This window comes from Herpailurus yagouaroundi, unplaced genomic scaffold, assembly GCF_014898765.1.
Source record: "Herpailurus yagouaroundi ecotype Mexico unplaced genomic scaffold, PumYag 141, whole genome shotgun sequence".
Taxonomy (NCBI): Eukaryota; Metazoa; Chordata; class Mammalia; order Carnivora; family Felidae; genus Herpailurus; species Herpailurus yagouaroundi.
Genome location: NW_024412396.1, coordinates 40,593,026 through 40,605,099, shown reverse-complemented (window position 1 = coordinate 40,605,099; position 12,074 = coordinate 40,593,026). Strand labels below are relative to the sequence as shown.

Sequence of the window (12,074 nt, the reverse complement as noted above, 5' to 3'; positions counted from 1 at the left end):
GTATGTATTTCCACTTTTGACAACGCTTCCATTTATTCATTCATTTATCCAACAAATGCTATAGAATGCTTAGTACATAGCATATACACACTGGCGTCATCGTACCCATAACCCCCAAATGGGATCAGCCTAGACACAATGGACTGAAGAATCACAGATCTTGAGACCACAAAGTTACTTGATGTTATGATAAGAATAATAAGGTGGTCAGACTAGTCAATTACAGAAATCATCTTAGAAATAAGCTGCCATGAAAAAAAAAATTAAAAAAAAAAAGAAATAAGCTGCCATGAAATACAACATAGGAATGTACCGCTCATGTGATTGAGGCACCTCCGAACCTTCCCCGGAACCTTGGTTGGTGCGAACGTGTGCTTCTGACCTTGATGACCACATCTCCAATCCCTTCATCCAGGACTTCATCCTGGGTGGCTGAGGACTAGATCTTAGACAAGCAGCTCTTAACATCTTTTGAATTAGGAATCTCTTTGAGAATTTGATGAAGGCTATGGACTCCTTTCTCCACAAACAGACTCCCCCTCCCCCCGCCCTGAGATAGAGATCGTGTCTGTGCACAAGCAGGGGAGGGGCAGAAGGGGAAAGAGAGAATTTTAAGGAGATTCCACACTCAGCACAGAGCCCAATATGGGGCTGGATCTCATGACTGTGAGATCATGACCTGAACCAAAATCAAGAGTAGGACCCTCAACCTACTGAGCCACCCAGGCACCCCAGCCTTTTATACATGCAAAATTGTGTACACATTCCAAAGGGTTCCATCCTCTGCTCACATATTTAGCTACAGTAAATGTAGCTAAATATTTAGTACAGTATTACTAATATTAGCAATTAAAAGAAAAACTATTTCTCTACTCACAACACTTCTGGCACCAAATATGGGGGGAGGGGTTTCCACATCAACCGATTCTCCAACTCTCCATGCACCAACTGTTCTAATTCTGACACAAACTATGAGAGTTGGCACGGACCACACAAGCTATAAGGGTTCAGATCCATAAGACTGCTTCCACTTCGGACACCAGTTGCAAGTCCCAGGCTGTGACTTACACTTCTTTTTTTTTTTTTAAGTTTATTTATTTTGAGAGAGAGAGCGCGCATGTAAGTGAGCATGCATGTGAGCAGGGGAGGGGCAGAGAGAGAGAGAGAGAGAGAGAGAGAGAGAGAGAGGAGAGAGAAACCCAAGCAGGCTCCACACTGTCAGTGCAGAGCCTGGTGTGGGACTCAAACTCACAAACCATGACATCATGACCTGAGGCGAAATCCAGAGTCGGACGCTTAACTGACTGAGCCACCCAGGCATCCCATCACTTACACTTCTTTTTTTTTTTTTTAATTAAAAAAAATTTTTTTTTAAGTTTATTTATTTTTTTTTTAAATGTTTATTTTTGAGAGACAGAGAGCAAGCAGGGGAGGGGCAGAGAGAGTATTTTTGGGACAGAGAGAGACAGAGCATGAACGGGGGAGGGGCAGAGAGAGAGGGAGACACAGAATCCGAAGCAGGCTCCAGGCTCCGAGCCATCAGCCCAGAGCCCGACGCGGGGCTCGAACCCACGGACCGCGAGATCGCGACCTGGCTGAAGTCGGACGCTTAACCGACTGCGCCACCCAGGCGCCCCATAAGTTTATTTATTTTTGAGACAGACAGAGCATGAATAGCGGAGGGTCAGAGAGAGGGAGACACAGAATGTGAAACAGGCTCCAGGCTCTGAGCTGTCAGCACAGAGCCTGACGTGGGGCTCGAACTCACGGACCACGAGATCATGACCTGAGCTGAAGTTGGACGCTTAACCGACTGAGCCACTCAGGCGCCCCCCATCACTTACACTTCTAACCAACTGCCTATAAATCCAGGTTCCCATAGCCCCTTCCTCAGGCTTGATAATGTTATCAAGGCTTACAAAACTCAAAGAAACATCTACTTACATTTTTCTTATATTATTATAAATAATATTATAAAGGATACAAGTGAATAGCCAGATGAAGAGGAACAGGGTGAGGTCCAGAAGGGTGCCAGGCACAGAAGCTTCTGTCCTTATGCAGTTGGGTGTGTCAGTTTCCTCGTACGTGGATGTGCTCACCAATCCAGAAGCTCTCTGAACCCCGAAGTTTAGGGACAGAGGCTTCATCTCGTAGGCATGATTATTGACTATCGTTAACTCAATCTCCAGCCCCTCCCCTCCCTGGAGGATGAGAGGTGGAGCTGAAAGCTTCAGACTTATAATCATGACTTGGTCTTTCCGGTGACCAGTTCCTCTTCTTGAAGCTATCCAGGAGCCCACAGAAAATTGCCTCGTTAGAACAAAAGAGACTCCTATCAGGAAATTTCATGAGATTTTGGAGTTATATGTCAGGAACTGGAAGCAGAGACCAAATATATTTTTTATCATGTCACAGTAATAAAAAAACTAGAAGAGATCTAATAGTGGAATTAAGGTACAATATGACCAAATAATAACACATTATGCAATGATTGAGATATTTTTTTAAAATGTTAATGTCTATTTTTGAGAGAGAGAGAGACAGCACAAGCCAGGGAGGGACAGAGAGAAAGAGAGACACAGAATCCAAAGCAGGCTCCAGGCTCTGAGCTGTCAGCACAGAGCCCAATGTGGGGCTCGAACCCACAAACTGTGAGATCATACCTGAGCCAAAGTTGGACAGTTAACCAACTGAGCCACCCAAGCACCCCAAGATTTTTTAAAAATACCCTTGCTGACATGATGAGCCAAAATATACTGCCTATCCTGTGATGGACATGATTATAAGTTCTTTAAATGTATTAATTCATGCTTGTCACCAATGCCTTATAAGGTATGCTTTAATTTTACTCTTATTTTGTAGATAAGGAAACTGAGGTAGAGAGGTTAAGTAACTTGCCCAAGATTATATAGTTACTAAGTAGAGGGGCAGGATTTGAATCTAGGAGATCTGAGTTTATAAACACAAAAATGTAGAATATGAAGTCCTCCATACCATATGATCCCATTTTAGTTAAAAAAAAAAAATTTTGGACTGGTGACCCCTGTGGTGGCTTTACTATACGCCCACAAGTTCTTGGATTCTCCTCCTTTCAAGAGTTAGAAGTTAAATCCTCTCCCCTTGAGGGTGGTCTTCACTTACTATCTTCCTTCTGATGAATAGAATGTGGCAGAAAGGACTTCCAAGACTAGGTCACAGAAGACATTGCAACTTCTTCCTTGTTTTCTCCCAGATCACTTGCTCTGGGAGAAGCCAGCCCCTGTGCTGTGAACATTGTCAAGTAGTCCTGTGGAGAGTCCATGTGGGGAGGAACTAAGGCCTCCAGTCGACAGTCTCAGGAATAAGCCATTTGCAATCAGGTTTTCCAGTCCCATTCCAGTCCCAAATGGAGGTTTCTCATCTGTCAAATGGGCATTAATTCTGCAGAATTCATGAAATTAGATATTGCCAGATATTTATTGTCTTAATCCATTCAGGCTGCTGTAACAAAATGCCACAGACTGGGCGGCTTATGAACAGCAAAATGTTATTTCTTATGGTTCTGGAAGCTGAAAGTCTAAGATCAGGGTGCCAGCATGGTGACATTCTAGCAAGGGACTGCTTCCTGGTTCATGGTCAGTCCCTCCTCACAGCATCTTCTCTTGGTGGAAGGGGCCAGGGATCTCTCTGGAGCCTCTTTTATAAGGGCACAAATCCCATTCATAAAGGCTCCCTTCTCATGACCTAAGTACCTCCTAACAGCCCCACCTCCTAATACCATCACACTGGGCATTAGGATTTCAACATATGAATTTAGGGGTGGGGGGAGAGCACAAATGTCCAAACCGTAGCATTTACAGAGAACAAATAACATGATTATATACAATGTGAGGCTGATTATGTGCAGTATAAAAGAGAAACAATACTTCCCGACAAGAATGATTCCTACAACCTATTGGCTTATGAATGTAAATTTAGGGACTAACAATTCTCATTTTATAAATTCCTTTTTTTTTTTTTTTTAATGCTGAAGTATTGGGCACCTAGATGGCTCAGTTCGTTAAGCATCCAACTCTTGGTTTCGGCTCAGGTCACCTCACAGTTTGTAGGTTCAAGCCCCGCATTGGGCTCTGTGATGACAGTGTGGAGCCTACCTGGAATTTTCTCTCTCTCTCTCTCTCTCTCTCTCTCTCTCTGCTCCTCCCACATCTCTCTCTTTCTCTCTTTCAAAATAAATAAACGTTTTTAAAAATGCTGAAGTATTTTATTTATTTATTTTTAAGTTTATTTATTTATTTTGAGAGAGAAGGGGAAGGGCAGAGAGAGGAGATAAAGAATCCTAAACCGGCTCTCAGCTGTCAGCCCAGAGCCCTGACAGCTCAGAGCCCCACACGGGGCTCGAACTCACGAATGGTGAGATCATAACCTGAGCCAAAATCAAGAGTCAGACACTTAACCGACCGAGCCACCCAGGTACCCCAAAATGCTTACGTATTTTAAAATAAATTATAGCATCATAATATTTCATCCCTGAATACCTTCTCCAAAAAGTGAGAACATGTTCCTGCATAACTGCCTGACCTTTGGCCAATGATACTGCAAGAAAATTCCCCCAATCAGAATTCAGGAACGATAGCATTCTCCTCACACGTACCTTGCATATAAGCCTCCACTATCAGGATCTTGTTTATTTACTTATTTTTTTTTTAATTTTTTTTCAACGTTTATTTATTTTTGGGACAGAGAGAGACAGAGCATGAACGGGGGAGGGTCAGAGAGAGAGGGAGACACAGAATCGAAAACAGGCTCCAGGCTCCGAGCCATCAGCCCAGAGCCTGACGCGGGGCTCGAACTCACAGACCGCAAGATCGTGACCTGGCTGAAGTCGGGCGCTTAACCGACTGCGCCACCCAGGCGCCCCCAGGATCTTGTTTAAATGGCAGTAGCAATAGATCGGCCCTTTGTAAATGAATTGAAGCGGACCGATTAAAATGGAGAAACGCTCATACCTAGCAACTTACGATAGAATAGGTTTCACCCATCTACAAGGGAGGGAGAAGACTGTGTGGATGGGTTACGCAAGAAATAGCCGTGAGCCAGAGACTTCCAGTATCTGCCACGTTGGCAGACCAGCAGGGCCACTGGCTCCCTTTCCCAAATTTCTGCTGGAAGAACTACAGAGGGAAACTGGGATTCCGGGAACCAACACAACAACAATAACTATAGCAACAAGGCTTGAGAAGCCCCTGGGAGGTGGCTCACACCAGGGCCTTGCCTTGTGCACTCTCCGGCACACAGTACAGGACAGAGCCACCAGCGCTTCTGGGGAATGTGTGCTTCCTACCTGGAGCGCGGTTACTCCTTCAGAGGAACAACAGCAAACCACACAAGCCACCCGTGTGATTTGAAGCAGAAGGATTTGAACAGGGACAAACAGACCAAGAATCTAAAACAAGCCTCAAGTAGAAATAAAGAGACAAAAGATACGCAGGATGAAGCAAGAAGTGTAAAGAATGGGGCCCCTGGGTGGCTCAGTCGGTTGAGCATCCGACTTTGGCTCAGGTCATGATCTCGCAGTTCGTGGGTTTGAGTCCCACGTCAGGCTCTGTGCTGGCAGCTTGGAGCCTGCTTCAGATTCTGTGTCTCACTCTCTCTCTCTGCCCCTCCCTTGTTCATACTCTGTATCTCTCTCAAAAATAAAATAAACATTGAAAAATTAAAAAAAAAAAGTGTAAAGAACACGTAGAAATATTAGGTATGAAAATGCTAACCATGAATAATAGACACAGGGCCAGGCTAGGACTAAATGACACCCAAGAACAAAGCAAAAGAAAACAAGGTAGACCTACACAGGCAGATACTGGTCTCACCACCCCCCACCCCTCCTGCCCCAGAGTCTGGGGTTTGCCTGGAGAGCTTTCTCATAAAAGGGACTGGTGGAGAAGTGGGATCCTGTCTCCTGTGCACCTGCTACACCACGCTTGCTGTCGCTGGACCTACAACTTGGAGGTCCCGGTCCCTTCCCACCTGATCCTTTGGCCCATTGCCTTCAGGTGGAATTTCTCCCTCTAATACCCTACAGATGGGAACGGCTACACAGTGTGCAGGTCCCCATGCAAAAGAAGAGTGTGATGCCCCTTGTTAAAAAAATATATATGTATGAAGACTTTCAAAATGGTGACAACACAACATTAAACCCATGGTCCAGGAAGCCTACTCAGTCCATAAGGGTCTGGGGGCTCCCCAGCCTGCCCCCAACCCCACCCTTGCAGCTGGGGGTACATCAACGAGCTTTGGGTTTGTTACAGAGCTTCCTTCACCCCTTCAGCCACCCACTGGGTGAGATCTGTCAAAATCCATTCCCAGGCCATTTCTCCACGCGGGCCTTGGGCTCAACCCCACCAAAACTCATTCCTTGTCTCACCAGTGTCTTCCCATCAAATGAATAACCTTAGAACAGTTTCTTTGGGAACCTCTTGAGGCCCTGAATTGTCCCCAGGCAGGCACTCAGAGCCACTCTCCCTTCAACCCCAGCAACAGGGACAGATGGCTGCTGGCAGCCGTTCTGAGGTGGCGTGGGGTGGGGTGGGGGTCTCAGTACCAAAAAGGAAAATAAAATAGGATACATCCCTTCCCCAGAGCCATCAGTCCACAAAACTGCACTGTCAGAGGGGTGCGTAGGTGGCTCAGTTGGTTGAGTGCTTGACTTCAGCTCAGGTCGTGATCTTGAAGTTTTGTGAGTTCGAGCCCTGCATGGGGCTCTCTGCTGTCATCACAGAGCCTGTTTCAGATTCTCTGTCCCCCTCTCTCTCTGCCCCTCCCCCGCTAGTTCTTTCTCTTTTTCTTTCTCTCCCTCTCAAAAATAAATAAGCAATTTTTTAAAAAACTGTGTTACCAGAAAAGCCATCAGGCTTAGAAGGCCCCAGTGAAAAATTTAGAGTCAGGCTAGGGAATTTTGTTTTTCTGTTGGTTAAAAAAAAAAAAAAAAGGTGGATAATGAGGTAGTTCAAAGAGCCATTAAACCCCACAATGAAAACCTAAGAGTTCTGGCAATCTGCATCCTCTTAAAGCGAGTTCTGATTTGGGCAGTGGGAAGGCTTGTGTGTTGGGGGAAAGGGGACATAAAATATACATAGCATAAAATGTTAACCATTTTAATTATTAAAAAAAAATTTTTTAATGTTTGTTTTTGAGAGAGAGACAGACAGACAGAGCATGAGTGGGGGAGGGGCAGAGAGAGAAAGGGACACAGAATCCAAAGCAGGTTCTAGGCTCCGAGCTGGAGCCTGACGCGGGGCTCAAACCCACAAGCCATGAGATCATGACCTGAGGCAAAGTCAGACAATTAACCGGCTGAGCCACCCAGGCACCCCACCATTTTAATCATTTTTAAATGCACAATTCAGTGACATTAAGTATATTCACACTATTGTGCAATCCTCACCCCTATCCATTTCCAGAACTTTTTCATCGTCCGCAACTGAAATTCTGTACCTGTTAAACAATAAATTAAACAATAGTTCCCCATTCACCGTCCTCGCAGCCCTGGAAACCTCTTCTCTACTTACTGTGTCTATAAATGTGTCTGTTCTACGTATTTCAGGTAAGTAGAATCCTATAGTATTTGTCCTTTTGCATCTGGCTTCTTTCACTTAGCATGATGTTTTTTCACTTGGAATCCATGTCGTAGCACGTGTCAGGATTCCATGCCTTTTATGGATAAATGATAGGGTCCCAGGATGGGTCTGAAAATTAAACTGACAAAGGACAGATTGACAGGAAAAATCATACAAAAACTTTTTCAAGTATGCTTCACACCCAGTGCAGAGCCCAATGCGGGGCTTGAACTCATGACCCTGAGATCAAGACATGAGCTGAGATTAAGAGTTGTACGCTTGACTCACTGAGCCACCCAGGCCCCTCCAAAATTATGCAACTTTTATTAAATTTTTACATGCACTTGGAAGCCTTCGCAGGAGATAGAGACCTGAAGAAGTGAACAGAACACGAAGCTTTATACCTTTCAGACAAAGAAGCAGTAAATTTGTAAGGATTGGACAAGACAAATCCTTAGGCCAGGGGTAGTAAATGGTGAAGAAATCACGAGGAAGATAAGGGTTAATTTAACAAGGTTTGTTTCCACAGATTTCTCAGCCCCAATCCCCTGGCCTATAATGATAAGAATGTCTTCCTTCCTCCTGGTACAGGGAGGGTACCTTTCACATGGGGGTTTTATGACCTGTTTTAGAGAAGAAGGGCAAGGGCCCAGGGGCGGTCAAAGCAACCTTCCTCCTTCTCCTGTTTCCTCAAACTCCTTCAGCCTAAAATATTCAATCTGCCAAGGTGCTGTATTTTGGGGTCGCATGTTCTGAACACAATCACTTGCCCACACCTTTGTCAGGGGCCCTTTTGCTAAACTCTCCTCAATTACTCCATTAGAGTATCTCCTGCCGGGCACTGACTGACAAGAACAGAAACCCTTTGGAGCCAGGAAGACAAGAATTCAAATCTTGGCCTTTTTTGCTCAATCACTCAGATGGGTTCATCTCTCTGAGCCTCCCTTCCTTCCATGGTCAAGTGGAGATAATGACATAAATGGGCTTGTGGGGTGGATAGAATGGAAGAGCAAACGTGAATGCCCAGCACACTGTGTGTGCCCAGTAGTGCCAATCCCCTTTCTTCTGCTGAATGGAGCTAGTCTTTGGTCCCTCTCACAGCCTCCATTGGCTTCTCTGACTCTGCTGCCCGTGACTACTTAGAGTGCCCAAAGTGGTGCTCCATCCCTGGTCTGCTCAGCCCTCATAATCCACATCTCTTCCTTGCTACCTGAGTAGCCCCAGAAGCATCCTCGAAGAAACCAGTGCATCCTTTTGTCCCATTCCTTGGGAAGTCTTTTTGCCCCTAAAGTAGGTGAAAACATGTTACCCAACAAACTCATCTCAAACTTTTATTCACCCCAACGTTACAACCCCAGGTAAGGAACTGGCTTGACTCCATTAAAATTTACAGCTCCTTGAAGTTTGAGGCTGAAAACAAATACTCAGGACACTTGGCTAGGAATTTCCCCATGGGCTGACCACTTAGCTTCTGGAATCCTGGAGTGGTGGGAGGCAGCACGGCAAAGAGCCAAAGCTGAGAGTGTGGCTTCTGGAGTCAGTCTGCCTGGGCTTAAATGTCAGCACCCCCACTCACTAGTTGTATGATTTAGGCAAAGAACTAATCCTCTCTGATCCTAAATTTCCTCATCTATCAAATCAGAGTATACATGCCAACTTTGCAGGACTGGGGTGGCGATTACATAAAATAATCCAAAGTACTCCGTACATTGCTGGGAACACGATTCATACTCAGTGAAAGTTAGCTATTAATAATTTCATTTCTACTCCACACTACTAAGGACGATCCATGAGTGCACAGCTGGAGACAAGAGCTCCAGGCAGATGTCTTATCTATTGTATGTATGTATGTATGTATGTATTTAAGAGAGGGCACAAGTGAGCAAGAGGCAGAGAGAGAGAGAGAGAGAGAAGTGGGGCTCACTGGAAGCAGGGCTTGAGCTCACCCAAAGGGGGACTTGAACTCACCAGATGTGGGGCTCGAATTCACGAACCGTGAGATCATGACCTGTGACAAAGTGAGATGCTTAACGACTGAGCCACCCAGGCGCCCCTATCATATTGTTTTTAAATCTTTTTTTTTTTTAAAGTAGGCTCCATGCCCAGTACAGAGTCCAACACAGCCCAACACAGGGCTTGAACTCACAACCCTGAGATCAAGACTGAGCTGAGATCAAGAGTCAGACACTTAACCAACTGAGCCACCCAGGCACCCTCATGTTGTTTTTAAAATAAGATTCTTTTTTGTTTTAAAAGTCATGACTATTCATTGTGTAAAGTTTGGAAACTAGAAAAATATATAAAGAAGAAAATAAAGGTCACTTGTAATCTTACATACAATTACAACCACTAATTGTTTTTGGTGCCTTTTCTTCCAGATTGATATACATTTATGTATATCACATGTATTTGTATTTATAGATAGTTTTTATATACCAAGAATCTGTATACTGATTTAATCACTGCTGTGCCCTTTTCCTTGTGCCATTGGTCTCCTAAAACATGGTTTTTAACTTAAAACCATCTGTTGGTTTGGTTGCACGTACATCTTTAAATTCATATAGTGTATAAAATAACATTCTAAGGGAGGAATATGGCTTTTTCCCACACTCACATTGCATGACATAATTCATTTGAATTCTTCCCATGTCTCTTGCACGTTATGATTTTAAAGATCTTTTCTCCCCGGAGCCACTTTTTGAGTTCTCTGTCAGTTTTCTAGAGGGTGTTACCTTCCCTTTCATGTAAATTGTTTGCGTTTCAGCACTTTTTAAACCTATTTGCAGTCACTGGAAATTTTATCCTAAACCACAAGTGAATATAGTTAGTTCTACCTAAAACAATTCAGTTTTTCTTTTTGAATACAGGATTCAATAGTAGAAGGTAGATTTTTCATGTGCCGTGTGATCCCTACAACATAACCATTTAGTTTGTTTCCTTTATTTTTTATAGCTCTTTAAGAGTTTATTTTTAAATAGTCTCCACACCCAACGTGGGCCTCAAATTCACAGCCCCAAGGTCAACAGTTGCCTGCTCTACTACCTGAGCTGGCCAGGGGCCCCAGTTTGTTTCCTTTAAATGTTACATTTCTAACAAGTTTTACATGATACAATATTCAAAAGGAAAGGTAATTTTTCATTGACATTTAATTTTCCTTCTTAAGACAGAATATTACCTACTTAAGCTGTTCCCTATTAATGGATACTTAGAGTGTTTTTTAATATCTCATGAAGCTGATTTTTGAAATGGCTTGGCGAGGAACTAGGAATGGGGAAGAAGTCAAGATCCACTTCAAGAGAGAACCTATACTTTTGATTGTACTTAGCAGCATCTCTGACTTCTCTGAATAGTAAGCAAGTTCCTTCCACCCCCTTTAGAACCAATACTGTTCTTTGACTCTGGCTGGTGTTCAGGGGGCTGAAGCCCCAGGCCCAGGCGCCGCTGACAGGCGGGGAAGGAAGGCACAGGATGAGATCATTCTTCAACCAGCCCCTGTTGGTTCCTTGCTAAACTCCAGATGCCTCAGGCTCTACTGGCAGCAGGGACACAGCCCAAAGGATACGCCTTCAATCCAGCAGAGAATTTGGCCATCAGGTCACCTGCTCAAGCCTACACACCCCATGGTTTCTGCTGGCCAGTGCCCCGCCCCTTTGCCAGTTCCTTATATTACATAAATCAAGGCCCGAGACCAGCTGAAGACAAGTCAGGACTGAAAAAGGAAAGAGAATTAGAACAGGGGTAGCCAAACAGAGGCCTCTGGCCCAACAATGTGACATCTGGTATTGGAATTATCCCAACACACAAATGCACCTTTGATGGGCGACTACGAGAGACATTGACAGTTGACACTTTGGGGTCTGGGGATGTACAGAAAGAAAAGACCGTTTCTCTCTTGAAAATTCTACCCAGTTGCCTAATACCTCAAGAAGCTACCCAGTTGGTTTTGCAGAAGTCATCCAAACCTGGCAGAGGGGTGAGTTTTTCTTGGTGATTGAGAACTCAGAATGTTCAGAATGAAGTTAGAGGCAAGAAACTGCTGAAGAAGTTGGGTTCCACCCAGTGGTATGCTGGTAAATGTTAACAACAGGTTCTCAAATGGGGGATGGGTGGGCAGCAAGGAGCCCTGATCAGTAGAGTCTCCTAGTTTCCATGGTGTCACCGAATGCAGAGTTGTAAAGGTGTGAATTGAAGAGTGTTTCCACCATACAGATACAATACATAGAAACAACTTCGAAAGCATAGATAATAGTATCGAGTAGTAAAATAGTTAAGATGTGATGTTTTAAGTAGTTATTTTACTCTGCTTTCGATATAATTTACTTAATTGCAAGCTTATGTAATTTAATGTTTAATAATAAGTGTTTAACTGATGGCATGTGAAATTCCTGAAAATAAGTCAGCTTTCATAAGCCACTATAAGCCAGCAAATCATGAAAGAAAGAAAGAAAGAAAGAAAGAAAGAAAGAAAGAAAGAAAGAA

General features: G+C 44.1%; 1 long non-coding RNA gene across 4 annotated transcripts in view; it reads right to left on the bottom strand.

Annotated features, from left to right (window-relative positions):
• The window catches only part of LOC121031912 (uncharacterized), a 43,526-nt gene that overhangs the window by 24,852 nt on the left and 6,600 nt on the right, over nt 1–12,074 (bottom strand). The window contains exons 1-2 of one of the 4 annotated variants that reach the window (XR_005790967.1): nt 1,985–2,155; nt 314–460 (exon numbers count right to left, since the gene is read on the bottom strand). This is a non-coding gene — a long non-coding RNA (uncharacterized LOC121031912). Of the gene's footprint in view, nt 1–313; nt 461–877; nt 1,051–1,944; nt 2,156–7,547; nt 7,737–12,074 lie in introns of those variants that run through there. The other 3 variants (XR_005790965.1, XR_005790966.1, XR_005790968.1) reach the window with 3 other exon arrangements.